This window comes from Loxodonta africana, chromosome 25 (genome assembly GCF_030014295.1).
Source record: "Loxodonta africana isolate mLoxAfr1 chromosome 25, mLoxAfr1.hap2, whole genome shotgun sequence".
NCBI classification, from domain to species: Eukaryota; Metazoa; Chordata; class Mammalia; order Proboscidea; family Elephantidae; genus Loxodonta; species Loxodonta africana.
The window spans coordinates 48,249,311-48,264,117 of record NC_087366.1 but is presented as its reverse complement, the minus strand read 5'-3'; the positions used below and the strand labels follow the sequence as shown (position 1 = coordinate 48,264,117).

Below are 14,807 nucleotides of genomic sequence, written 5' to 3'. Positions count from 1 at the left end.
TTTACTTTAAGCTAGCCTTTCCATTTTTGTTTCTTCAACTACAATTTTACTTCTTGAAAGGTTCTCCTTCTCACAAACATTCTTAGATTTCTCCACTATAGACAAATATTAAAAAATAGTTTCACGACCATCAATAAGACAAAATGAACAAATTTTACCTATGAAGACCAATGGAATAAAACTGGTTCCAGTAAGAATTATGGCCATCTTTACGGGAATTATGAAAATACATTGTTCTGTTAATAGAATGCTCCTAAAATGTTAAAGGTAAAAAGATTAATAGTGGTGTTCCCTCAGATGCCCAAGTGAAAGCAGAGACAGACCTATAAGAATTTGAATAGTGAATATGAAACAGTGGATGGAACACAGGACATCATCCGGATTACTGGTTTCACAGGTAACCTTAGCCCAAAGATCAGATCAAAAAGAGTAAGAAATATACAGACACCCAGAGAATGGTCAGAGGGTCTAGAAAGAGAATTGGAATAGGAGGTAAAAGCAGGAGAAAGAAAAGGCTACAGTCGGGGGAAGGGAGAGGAAAAAAAACAAAGCCATAATAGCACAACAGGATTTGGTTGTACTGTTAAAAATTTCATGTTACAAGAATGATTAATTTTGAAAATATTTTAACCACAGAAAAAATTTTTTTCACCTGAATGATTGCCTTAGTACACGTTCCTTTCCTAGCTTAACTGAAATGTTTACCTTAGCAATCTTCAAAAAAGGTGTCATCGGCAATGTCCCATCGAAAACGAAAAAGAGAGGGCTGGATGGTTTCTAAAAAGGTAAAAACCTAATTCAATATTAAAAAAATGTTTTTGAATTCGAAACATGTTAGAACAAGACTTGTGAATGCTTCCACTCTGGCGCTTGCCTATATTTTGAAGCCAAGTTTCCATGGATCCCTAAAAGCAAAGTTAATGTCCTTTATTAAGCATTTACTGAGTGTCCACAATGTATATACCACCATGCTCAGTGCAGTGTATGTGTTGGGGGTAGGAAGGGGAATAGGATAAAAAGAATTGAAGTATATTTTATGCCTAAGAGTACTATATTGAAGAAACAAAGCACATGTAAAGAAACAAGCAACAGTAAAAGGCAAGCTATTAGCAAGGATTGAGAGTAAGGGAAAAGAAGAAAGTGGTAAGACGTAAAATAAAAAATAAATAAATAAAATAAATTGAGCTGCAAATACTGAAATCTGCATTCTAACACAAACTCTTGTTAATAACCTGTTTGAAGAACCTGGGGAAGACACTTACCCCTCTGAGCCTCAATTTCTTCAGTAATAACTAGTATATTGTGATGTTTTCACTCCCATGTTTACAAACAGAAATGCAAACCTGGGCACTGAAATCCCATATCAGAATGTTGTTTTAAAGTGTCAGTCTTCATGATATTGAATAGGCTGCTATTATTTTCTTTTAGCTTATCATTACAATGAAAATAGGGAACTGAAAAAATTCTAACAAATGACTTTTTTCTGTATTTTAAAAAATACCTGTTGCCCTGGAGTCAATTCCAATTCATAGCAACACTACAGCACAGGGTAGAGCTGCCCCATAGGGTTTTCAAGGCTGTAAATCTTGGTGGAAGCAGACTGCCATCTTTCTCCCGCAAAGTGGGTTCGAGCCACCTTTTGGTTAGCAGCCATGCGCTTTAACCACTGTACCACCAGGGCTCCTTTTTGTATTTTACACATTCTCTACCATAAACATGTTTTTTTTGTCCTGTTGAGGTATTTAATAACAGCTTTATTTATTTATTTATATCAAGAGCCCTGGTGGTGTAGTGGTCAAGTGCTTAGCTGCTAACCAAATGGTCAGCAGTTCAACCCCACCAGCTGCTCTGAGAGAGACAGACACAGCAGTCTGTTTCTGTAGAGATTACAGCCTTGGAAACCCCACTCTGTCCTTTAGGGTTGCTATGAATTGGAATCGACTTGACAGCAATGGGTCTGGGTTCATTGAGAATATACTTCTTATACCATACAACTCATCCACGTAAAGTGTACACTTCACAGGTTCTTCCATGTGGTAGCATACAGCAATACTTCATTTACTTTTATTCCCAAATAATATTCCACAGTATGGGTATACCTCATTTTTTTTTCTAAATTTTATTGATTTTGTTGTTGAGAATACACACAGCAAAACATACACCAATTCAACAGTTTCTACATGTACAATTTAGTGATGTTGATTACATTCTTCGAGTTGTGCAACCATTCTCACCCTCCTTTTTTGCATCGTTACTCTCTCATAATGTAAACTCACTGCCCCCTAAGGTTCCTATTTGAACTTTCAAGTTGCTGTTGTCAATCTGATCCCACATAGACAGTTCTTAAGAGAGCATAATGTTCAAGGTAGACCTTTTTGCCTAGTTAAGCTAAACTAATGCTTGGTTTTAAGATGACTTCAAGGGATATTTTTGGTTTAATATTTAAGGATTATCTCAGTGCAATAGTTTCAGGAGTTCATTCAGCCCCATGGCTAACTCTGCAGTCCACGAGAATTCACCCCATTTATTTATCCATTCATCAGCTGACGGACATTTGGTTTGTTTCCACTTTTTGACTATTATGAATAATGCTGTTATAAATATTCATGTATAAGTTTTTCTTTGAACATCTGTTTTCAATTCTTTTGGGTAGATACCCAGGAGTGGAATGGCTGGGTCATTAGTGCTATTTTTAACGTTTTAAGGAACCACCAAACTGTTTTCCACAGTAGCTGCACCATTTGACATTCCTGCCAGTAATGTATGAGGGCTACAATTTCTCTATATCCTCGCCAACACTTGTTATTTTGTTTTTTAATATCCATTCTAGTGTGTGTGAAGTGGTGTCTCACTGTGGTTTTGATTTGCATTTTCCTGAAGGCTAATGACACTGAGCATCTTTTCTTGTGTTTATTTTCCATTTATCTTCTTTGAAGAAATGTCTATTCAGGTCCTTTGTGCTTTTTTAAATTGGATTAGTTTCTTTTATTATTGAATTGTAAGAGTAACATACATTAATTGTACACTCAGAAAATCTTTTCTAAAAGCATCAAACATAATATATATATATATATTTTAACTCACTGACTTCTATTGAGTTAATACAGTGAGGGCGGAGTTAGTGGAGAATCCTCCCCCATTCCTGATGTGCTCCTTTCCTCATTCACCTCTGGGAAGGTGGAGTGATTTATCTGATTGGTAAATGCGGTGGTATCTAGGCTTGACTGGCTCAGCCACCTTCTTTCTCCTTTGAGAACACACTCTGCTCTGCTATGCCATTTTACCTGGGCAGGCCTCCTGTAGGAAAAGGCATGAAAGAAATGAGATTAAATCATAAGAAGGACAATTAGATAGATGGAAAAGAAGGGTAGGTGGGGTAAAACAGGAACTTCAATATAGGCCCTATTAAGGATTGAACTGTGCCCCCAAGAAAGGTATGTTGAAGTCCTAGAGCCTGTGCCTGTGAACGTGATCTTGCCTGGAAAGGGTTTTTCTTTTGTCATGTTAATAAGGTCATGCCAGAGTAGGATGGGTCCTAAACCTAATCCTTTCTGAGTGGTGTCTTATAAAGGGGAATACACACAGAGAGAGACACACACAGGGGAAGATGCCACTGAAGACTGAGATAGACGCATCCACAACTCCAGGAATGCCAAGGATTGCTGGCAGTTACTAGAAGCTGAAAGAGTAAAAGAAGGACTTTTCCCTAGAGCCTATACCCTGAATTCAGACTTTTAGCCTCCAAAATTGAAAGACAATAAATTCGTGCTCTTCAAAGCCATTCACTTAGTGATATTCTCTTATGACAACACCTCATGTAATAAATATGCTTTTTTTTTCTTTTAGAAAATCTGTTTGTCCACCATTTTGATGGACACCCATTGCTTTAGAACTCTTAACTATTTTAGAACATAATTACCAGCTGACACTGAGATGACTCCAACTCATGGTGACCCCATGTGTGTCAGAGTAGAACTGTGCTCCAAAGCGTTTTCAATCACTGACTTTTTGGAAGTAGACTGCTAGGCCTTTCTTCCGAGGAGCCTCTGGATGAACTCCAACTTCCAACCTTCCAGAACTTTCCACTATATGTTTCCTGAACCCTAAGTAAAAAGGGAGCATTTAACCTTCCGGTAAAATGAATAAAACAAAATTCTATACAGTATTTACTGAATTAATTATAAATTAAACTAACCAAGAAAATTTTTATACATGTTTCTTTCCCAGTGTAACAAAAATTAAAACAAATCCACAAAAAGCCATCTAAGACGTTAAGAAGTATACGGACTTAAAACAGAAGAAAAAAATATTTTGGTGGACTTGTATTTTTCATCAAATGTTTTCTCGAAAGGGCTTACAGTATTTTTTTCATAAATACATACCCAAGTAAATAACACACCCACACATATAATGCACAGAAATGATGAAATCAGTAAAACAGTCTCACATTACACACACGGTATTTGCATAAACATACGGTATATGACGTCCTCTGTGTGGGCACTTCTACGGCATTTCCCATAGAGCTTAGTATAATGCTGATCAGGTATGAGGCTCAAAAAGTAGCCAGTAAGCTGACAGGAACTAATGTCAGGTTCAGAGTCACAAATTTCAAATTATTCACCAAAAATGGCAGGTTTTCTTACATACGTATATTTTAATGCCTAGATTCTTAAAGATTATCATTAAATTAAGAATTCAAGTGGGATAAAGGGCTTAATATTCCATACACCATTGAACATAATTTTAACTCTATTTTTAAATTATAAAACCTAAGCCAGGAGGCTCTCTAGCTTACTTTTACTCTTCTTTTGAACAAGGAGCAAAAACTCATTAAGTCTATCAATTTAGAAGTTATGAAATTTCGAAAAGGGTGTGGGCTGATTTTACTTTTAATTAAGGCCCTCGTTGTCTCATGTATCTCTTTCAATCTACCCTGCGTACTAGAGGCAGAAAACACTACCTTTTTGTTTTATGTAATAAAAACAGGGATTTGATATACCTGTTGAACGAATAATTCTTCAGGACTCAAAAACCTATGACCGCATCCTACTGTCTGCACAAAACTAGTGAGTGTCACCCAGGCTTAAGATGTTTTTCTCGAGCATCAAATCAAACAATCTGTTCAACTCAGATAAGTCTCAACATCTCCAACATCCCACTAACAACATCGCATCATCTGGCTCTAAACTCCTATTCTTCGATCACTCTTAGTCCCTTACTGCCATTACTCAAGCTGTTTAACCATACTGAGAACTCCAGGCTCCTGACTCTTTTACCGTATCAGTCAACGTCCTCCTGCTTTACTTCCTTTCGTATCTAACGCTGAACCCGTGTATCACCTTTAGGTATTTCCTTAGTCCTCTTATATTTCTTCTGCACCCACCTTACAAACCCTCGACCTGGTCAACCTAACCTCTTTCTCTGCTTTTACATCCAAGCTGCTGCTACTAATGAAAATCACAACTGTACAGACGGGTAACTGTAAAAGCAGTTTCTATCCAGCCTCAGCTGGAGTTCTCAATGCTGGCCAGGCATCCTTCCTCATAACCAGGGCCTCATCCCTCCAAAGCTGTTCTAAACCTTCCCCAGCCTCCAGTCAGGTTCTTATCCCTATCTCAGCAGATAGCCTCACCTGTGCCACATGTAAATAGAAGTTACCAGAGGTTAATTGGTAACCAGTATTTTCCTTTCTTATCTCAGTAGAAGGATGTCTCTGCCTCCTGTTCAAAGTAAATCTTTCCAGCATATCTAGTTTCTTATCACCTTGTATTTCTTCAGGGAGTGTGACTGTATCATCGACCTGTCTATGGACCCATTTCTCTCACTGGACAGGGTGTCCTTATAAAAGGCTGGTGTTCTTTACTCTAGCCCCAAGTCTTTGAACAACTCTTTGGGCTTCAGGAAAAACTTAACTACCACAAGAACTTATCACCTGCCTATAAAATGCACAGAGGGAAAGCAAAGGGTAAAAACCAAATAAAGTCTCCTTTAAGGAACTAGAAAATAATTTCTAAAAGTTATAAAGTAATACATTTGTAGGAGATTTGTTTTTTAAAAGAACCAAGTGTTTAATAAACCATAGTCTGCTATGGTTCTTCAGAAGAATAGGAAACAAACAAAAACAAAGGGTGAGGGGAAATGGGCCCTCTGGATTACTAGTCACACACTTAGAAGAGCTACAGCACAACAGAAACCCTCATCAAAGGTTATACAAAGTATATAGTTTTATACAAAGTTTTAGACAAGTACATAAAAGCTTTGGTTTAGCACAGGCATTATTTCCTCAAGCCTACATAAGTTTTCTGGAGTAAAGGAAGCTCAGAGTTGGTTCGCTTGTTTGTTTAATTGAGATAAAATTCTGACAACATAAAATTGACCGTTTTAGCCATTTCCAGGCGGCAGTCCCAACATCCCTCTCCCAAGGTCCTAGCAATCACTGATCTGCTTTCTGTCTTTATAGATCTGCCTATTCTGGGCATTTCGTATAAATGGAAACAACTAAGATGTGACTTTTTGTGCCTGGCTTCTTTTACTTAGTATCATGTTTTCAAGGCTCACCCATGTTGTAGCAGGTATCAGTACTTTACTCCTTCTTATGGTTGAATAATATTCCATTGTGTGGATGTACCAAAGCCCGATATTTGCTCGTAAGTTTTTTGCACGTATAGGTACAGTCTCTGAGGCTTTCAGAGAAGGCAAGCCTTATACACCAAGGTCCCCAGATTTTCCCCAGGCAAAGAGAGAAAGGGAGAATAAAACCCTGGAGGCATCATGACTGTCTTGGTTTTCTAGTGCTGCTATAAAAGAAACACCATAAGTCGGTGGCTTTAAAAAACAAATTCATTTTCTCAACAGTTTAGGAGGCTAGAAGTTTAAATTCAAGCTGCCAGCTCTAGGGGAAGGCTTTCTCTCTGTCGGCTCTGGAGGAAGGTCCTTGTCTCTTTTATGCTTCTGTTCCTCCCCTCCTTTGTAATCTTCACGTGGCCAGCATCTATCCTCCCCCATCTTTGCTCATTTATATCTCAAAAGAGATCAACTTAAAACACACCCTACACTAATTCTGCCTCATTAATACAAGAAAACCCACTCCCGAACAGGATTACAAGCATAGGAACAGGGATTAGGACTTACAACACATACTCTGGGGGGACACAAATCAATCTATAACAATAATTTAAATCTACATAACTATAATCAATCAAGAGGCCACTTCATATAATAAAACTAATCTCCTGAATTACATAATTTTTTATTTTAGGTTAATTTGAACAGATCTTTTTTAGCTAATGATAATGTAAGGGTTGATGGAAATAAGACCTATTAAATCAATTTTAAAACGAGTTCAAAAATAACTAAGACAAACCATTTTTTTCTTTCCTTACTCACAAAACATTTATCATATTAGTAAAATAGGACTTCGCTTCTAATTTTGGCTCTCCACAGTGCTTACCTAAAGCTAAATGTATAACTCTAATTGGCATGGCAAAGAACTCAACAACAAATTTTTTAAAGAATAGGTGAAGCTATATAATAAACCACATAGGAGGCACACTCATGGATATTTTTTAGACTTAACCAAACACCTTGCAAGTTTGGTTTCCTGGGTTTGAAGGCTTAGAACATAGTCTTGTGGGACAACTCAAGTCAATTAGTATAATATAGATCATAAAGTTTATGCTCTACATCCTACTTTGGTAAGTACAGTCTGGGGTCTTAAAAGCTTGCAAGCAGCCATCTAAGATACAACCATTGGCCTCTACTCATCTGCAGCAAAACTGAAGGTAAACCAGACTCAGAGAAGAAGCCAGTCTACAAGACTAATGGTCTACTGGAACCATGGCCACATTTACCCTGAGAGCAGAAGAACTAGATGGTGCCCAGCTACTACTACCAACGGTTCTGAGTGGTGCCATAATAGATGGATGCTCATAGAACAGCGGGAAAATGTGGGAACAGAACTTAAATTCTTAAAAAGTCCAGACTTACCGGACTGACAGGGATGAGAGGACTCCCCGAGACTATCGCCCAAAGATACTATTCAAACCTTGAACTGAAACTAGCCCCTGAGGTTACCTTTCAGCTAAACAACAGGGTGGCTCATAAAATAAAGAATATAACCCATGAGCACTGTGCTCCTTTAAAAAAATCATCTATATGAAACCAAATGGTCAACAATTACCCTAAAGCAAAGATAAGAAGGTAAGGGGGCAGAGAAACTAGATTACTGGAAACGGAACAACCAGAACGGAATTAATGAGAATGGTTGACACATTGTGAAAAATGTAACCAATGTCACTGAATAATGTGTGTTGAAATTGTTAAAGGGAAACCTAATCTGTTCTGTAAACTCTCACTGAGAACACAATATTATCTTAAAAAAGAAAACAGGTGAAACAAAAGGAGCTTAGGAATTAGCTTGCAATATGTTGAAGAAAATAAAGTCTGATGACTTAACTTAGATTATCATGAATGGTTATAAATAAATTATTTTGGGGAAACTAAATTTCATAACTTTCTAATTAGCATAGTTTCTACAAACTTCTAATCCTCTGCATCTGAGTTGAATTTGAAGGACGAAATCATGTTGGTCACTTGGCATGAATCCTTAGAAGACCCAACTTAAAGAAAACTTTTTCATACTCCACAAGTGAAAAAAGAAAAAAATCTAAAATAATCTGTGTTGTTTCAAGAGTTAAAAACAAATTATTAGGCTTCAATAAATAAAATACATTTTCACAAAAGTCCTCAATGAAAAATCTTTAACAATGTTTTCTAGTCCATCTAAAGATTCCTTTTGAGATTTAGTTGTATAGTGATAATAATATCTGCAAAAAAGAAGGACAATGAATACATAAAATCAAAATAAAGGTGCTATATTCTGAAATAGCCACGGACAACAGTATTGGAATTCCTAAAATCTCCTAGAAACTGTCAATTAAAATGTCAATAAATAAAGGTGGCTAACAGTATAACTTACTGCTTTAGAATTCTTCCTAGAGAGTCTGAGGGAAAAATAATCCTGATTTGTCAGTATTTTGACAGGCACACAGTATCTTTCCTCCCCACGTGGCTACTGATGATGAAAAACGCGAAATCTTAAAAGATGGCGGGGTATAGTGGTATGATGGCAAATATTTCATCTCCAAGAAGGCTCATGACCAGAAACTCAAAACTTAAAACAATTTAAGCAATCGCAAGCTTTTCTAAGACTTCAGTTTTTTAAATGGTGTTTCTTTAAAGAATACTAGGAACGAACTATTGTAATGGCTGAAAAACAAAATTATTCCCTGGTTGAAAGGAAATGCAATTTCCCCCACGGGAAGGAGTCCTAAGTAGAGGAAGTCTGTATTCGTGCAAATCTTCAAGGCCCTAAACTGAAGAGAATGCTCCATAACAGAACCAAAACACACATTTATCAAAAGTATAATTTCTCAATAAACATATAATCTTTGAACAGCCACCAGAGTTTATAAGGGCTTAAAAAAAAAAAACGAAAATTAGCAGAGTATGTCATTCTTCTTCAAACAGCTAAAATTAAAATTTCCTAAGACAAATTTGTAGAAACCAGTTTTTCTTTTTTTTTAATTGTGCTTTAGGTGAAGGTTTACAGGGCAAATTAGTTTACCATTCAATAGTTTATACAAAAATTGTTCCATGACATTGGTTGTAGTCACCACAACGTGTCAGCACTCTCCTCGTTACTACCCTGAGTTTCTCATTTTCATTTATCTCGTTTTCCCGCCTGTGATGGTTAAGGTTGTGTGTCAACTTGGCTGAGCCATGATTCTCAGTGGTTTCATAGTCATAGGATGGTGTGACCCTGATGAAATTTGATATTATGTGATCACCTCCATGATGGGATCTGCTGAGAGTAGCCAATAAGTTGAAAGGGACTTTCCTCGGGCACGTGGCTTGCACTGACTGTAAGTGGCTATTCTAGCAAGGCTTGTGGGCTTCTGCTCCTTCTGGATCCTGCAGCTGGCTCCTGTTCATCAGACCTCTTGTTCTCGGGACCTGAGCTAGCAGCTTACCCATGGTCTTGCCTGCCTATATTTGGGATTTGTCAATATTCACAGCCTGTAAGCAAGAGCCCTGCTCTCCAACCTGCTGATCTTGGGTTCGACAGCCTCTGTGGTGATTGCATCAGGAGAAGCCTCTATCCTGACCCATGGACGTTTAGACATTCCAGCCTCTACATCCCCATGAGCCATTTCCTTGATATAGATCTCTCTACATATATTTATATGCTTTACTGGTTCTGCTTCTCTAGAGAACCCAGCCTAAGACGCTGCCCCTTTCTGCCTCCTCATCTTTGCTTTTGGGCATATGTTGTCCCTTCAGTTTCATATGGATGATCATTCTAAGGGACATTTTCCCCACATGTGTTATTGTTTATTTATAGGCCTGTCTACTATTTGGCTGTAAGGTGATCTCCAGGAATGGCTTCAGTTAAACCAGTCTATTTTTTTTCTTACCCAACCAAAATGGTGTCAAATAGACAGCAATCTAGATTTAAACACAAATGAAAATACTATATCTTCCTCTATGACACGTGTACATCACTCAGGAAACAAACATTAACTACTTCCTCAATTCTGTGTTTGATCTTCTAATACTCCACATACTGTTTATGCTATACCATATTTATAGTGGCCAGATTTTACAGAGGGAGTTTGTTTACTAATCAATTTAAAATTTCTTTATACCATAAAGGTTAGGGAGGGGACATGTTTCTTGTATTAAATTTCACTGGATATTTTTTACATTAACTGTAAAATGTAACACTGGAACTAAAATAGTGTTTAAAACCAGTTTGTCATCAAGTCGACCTGACTGATGGTGACCCCATGTGTGTTGGAGTAGAACTGCGCTCCACAGGGTTTTCAATGGTTGATTTTTCAGAAGTAGATAGCCTAGCCTTTCTTCTGAGGCACCTCTGGGTAGACTCAAACCTCCAGCCTTTTGGTTAGTAGCTGAGCATGTTAACCATTTGTACCACCCAGGGACAAAGTAGTATTTAGGGAAACTTATTATTAAATTACAAGAGTCAAGACAAGAACAACGGCAAGTCTGATCCCCACTAAGGTCAGTTTGCACCCAACAGGTGCAAAAAGTTCTAACATCTCTGAACAAGAGATGGTTCCTTACAATTCATCACTTCAGTTGCAAAACAACTTAAAACACATATCTCAACATAATGCCAGTAGTTTTATACACAAACTGCCATATTTTCTTTTGTTGTTGTTGTGTGCCATCAAGTCGAATCCCCTATACCACCATACCCACAGCCATCTAGTTGATTCTGACACATAGCAACCCTACAGGGTGAAGTAAAACTACCCCATAAGGTTTCCAAGGAGTGGCTGGTGGATTCGAACTGTCAGCCTTCTGGTTAGCAGCCAAGCTCTTAACCACTGCACCACCAGGGCTCCTAAACCGTCATAAACCAAATCAAACTCACTGCCGTCAAGTCAATTCTGACTCAAATCAACCCTACAGGACAGAGCAGAACTGCTCCATAGGGTTTCCATGAAGTGGCTGGATTGAAACTGCCAACCTTTTGGTTATTAGCTATAGCTCTTAACCACTCCACCACCAGGGCTCCAAACCACCAAAAGCAAATGTTATTCTTTTGCTATCACTGAAGCTCCCAGTGTTTTGGAGCTATAAAATATGCCCTCTTCCTTTCCAATTTTTGCTAGAAATATTTGATCATGCCTTTTACAAGAAACACTATGATACAAAGATGCACATCACAAAGCTCTTAGCTATACCAGAAGGAAAATAACTACAACAGCAGGTGCTCTACCTGTTGGCAATAAAGTCCAATCTTCTCTCAGGTCCTCATGTTCTCCCTACTTAATGCCCAAAGATTTAATTGACAAAGACTCACACAGTGACCTCATGCACTGTTGACACGCAAAGGTAAATAACTGAAACAATGACACCCCAGGAAATGACTGAGCGCTGGATTCACCTTATGACCTGTCACTAAACAAGCACTGGGCACCTGTTTATCCTCCTCAGCGTTAACACAGTCACACAAAGAGGAAGAGACTTTTTGGAATGCCCTTCCTACACAGGAACTTTTCAGTTTCAAAACCGCAGAACTTCAGAAAAATGATCTTTGAATTTACCCCACAAATCAGACTTTCAGGGTAGTATGGCATCACATTGTAATCCTATAGATATGTGCTATCCCATAAGATACCCATTAGCTACATGTGGCTAGTGCACACTTAAAATGTGGCTAGTTTGAATTCAGGTATGTTGTAAGTGTAAAATACACATCAGGTTTCAAAGATTTAGAACGAAAGAAAAATGCAAAATATCTCATTTTTTATACTGATGACGTGTTGCAATGCTATGTATTGGATTAGATAAAATATGTAATTAACATTAATTTCACCTGTTTCTTTTTACTTTGTTAATGTGGCTTTCACCAGATTTCTGTGGGATGGTGCTGCTATAGACCTACAGCCTAATTCTGATTAGCAAGCAAGAACTATCACTGGGCATTTCCCAATTACGGTTGTCATTTGAAAGCCAAAGGGGAAAAAGCAGCATCTTCCTTTCTCTACCAATTTTGTTGAAATAACTTAATAAGAAGATTGTAAAAATATCAGCAGAATCAGTTTGTCCTGGCACCAATTTAAAGAAAGATTACTTTACTTCAGAAGGGCAAAAATAGCACTGGGTGCAAAACCACACCTGTTAAGAAAATAAAGTGGGAAATACATAAGCCAAGTTTTTCTAATTCTGATTGTAAGGTTCACCTTTCAAGGGAAATGGACATTTCTTTCACTTCCAGCACCTGGGGCCTCAGAAAAAGAAAGTATAAGGTTTTGTCTCTTTAGTATTCAAGCAACTTCAACCACAAACATATGAGCCAGTAACACCATAAAAAGAGAAACAATCATTATAAGCTAATTCTAATTGCCAAAACTAAGTGAAAATGGCAATTACTACTCAAAAGCAAAATAAAAAATTACATCAGTTTCTCTAGGGCTGACTATGCTACCTTTGGTCCACCAAAACCAAAACCAGACCCGTTGCCATCGAGTCGATTCCCAAAGCGACCCTATAAGAAAGAGTAGAACTGCCCCACAGAGTTTCCAAGGAGCACCTGGTAGATTTGAACTGCAGACCTTTTGGTTAGGAGCCGTACCACTTAAGCACTTAACCACTACGCCACCAGGGTTTCCCTTGGGTCCACAAATATTACGAAATAAGAAAGCATATATTAAAGTTAAGTTTGTTTTAAAGGTGAGAAATTCAATGACAAACTTCTGTGAGTAAACCATGTTCTTCCTCTACCCTAAGACATCACTCTGTTTATTTAATTTTTAAATATTCAGGACCCTAGGGCTCTTGGGGGAAATCCAGTGTATTTTTGAATCTATTAAAATGTTTTTTAAGAGCAAAGGGAGGGACAGCTCAGTAAAAAAAAAAAAAAAAAAAAAAGCGCTGTCTCAGGTGTTCAGAGGATACAAAAGTCAGTTCTAGAAAACTGTCAATGAGGAAACTGTATTGGAAAAAAGAAATTAAGACCAGTGACTCACCAGGACTTCCACAGGAGTTGGCATAATACAAAAATATTTAAAAAATGATCAGAAACTTTCTAGAGTGTCTAACAAGTTTATAATCCAAGAAAGGCCATCCTTGCATATCAATTCATTCAATTTTAAGTTCATCAGCTGAGGATAATCTTCAGACTTTTATTTGCCAGGTGACACATTTCTGAGAAGCCTTTTCCTTGTGCATTTCAATGCCAAACTCAATTACACTCCCAGCAGAGCAAGCAGAAAGGATTGTGCATATTTTAAAACAGGGAGTTGACTGATTGCAGTTTTTTTGTGGATACCAATGGGTACAGCTCTTTCTGGGTATTATCCTTAAATACTGTAATCACCCTCAAAGAATCGGGCTTTCTGATGTTGCCCAAAGAGGTAGAAAGACTGCCAAAATTTCCACCAGAGCATCCTATTTTTAGTCTTTGGAACTAGTCTTTTAAAATGCATTCCACAGCGCAATTTGTCTAAGTTTATACATGGAACAAAATTTGCATCCTAAGGTTTTTTTTTTTCAGCTCAGAAAGAAATCTTTATAAGATTAAAAATAAAGCTAAATATTGGCTCAGAGAGAGGAAAGGAAAAGAGACATTAGGCGGTTCTTGACGACCAAAGTGGGGAGAGAAAAAAAAAAAAAGGTATGGGAAAAATGAAAATCAACCAAAAGGGTGGAGAGATGTGGGCAACGGGATAGAAAGGAATACAGTAGAGGCAGAGTGGAAGTCGCAGTCTCCTCGGGGAGGCGGGCGAGGAACGACTTCTGGCCCTAGTCACCTAGCGAGGGAGAAGCTGGAAGGATGCGCAGGAACAAGAGACCGACCCACTGTGGCTGGAGAAAAGAGAGGAAAACAGAAGACCGGAGAGGGGGCGGAGGTGAAGGCGCGGGGGCTGCACCTCCCCGAGGACAGAGGCGCAGGAGGACAGAGGCGGCGCTGCTGGAGGCGGCCGGCGCAGGGGCAGGAGCGAGGGGCTTCCGAAAGGCTATCCACCTCGGCCGCCAGCCGGCGGGTCCCCTGCATCCCTCCTTCTCTTCTTACCTGGGAATCGGAGGCGAAAGGAGGGCTACCGGTGTACGCCGGCTCTGTTTCCTGCCCCACTCGCTGACATGGCGGCCGACGAACTGTCACAGAGCTTGCTCGGGTCTCCCGGGACTCTGGCGGAGGAGACACCGCTTGCCTTCCCGCCCCGCCTTCCTCTGCGCACCCCTCCGGGCTGGCGGGCTGGCTGGCTGGC

General features: G+C 38.7%; 1 protein-coding gene across 4 annotated transcripts in view; it reads right to left on the bottom strand.

Moving 5' to 3' along the window:
- Positions 1–14,725, bottom strand: part of CNST (consortin, connexin sorting protein) — a 96,554-nt gene extending 81,829 nt beyond the window's left edge. For 2 of the 4 annotated variants that reach the window (XM_003410923.4, XM_064276782.1), the window contains exon 1: positions 14,612–14,725. The gene's annotated coding sequence lies outside the window, so the exon portion shown is untranslated. Of the gene's footprint in view, positions 1–3,919; positions 4,104–14,611 lie in introns of all 4 variants that reach the window. The other 2 variants (XM_064276781.1, XM_023549334.2) reach the window with 2 other exon arrangements.
- Positions 14,726–14,807: the final 82 nt, after the last annotated feature.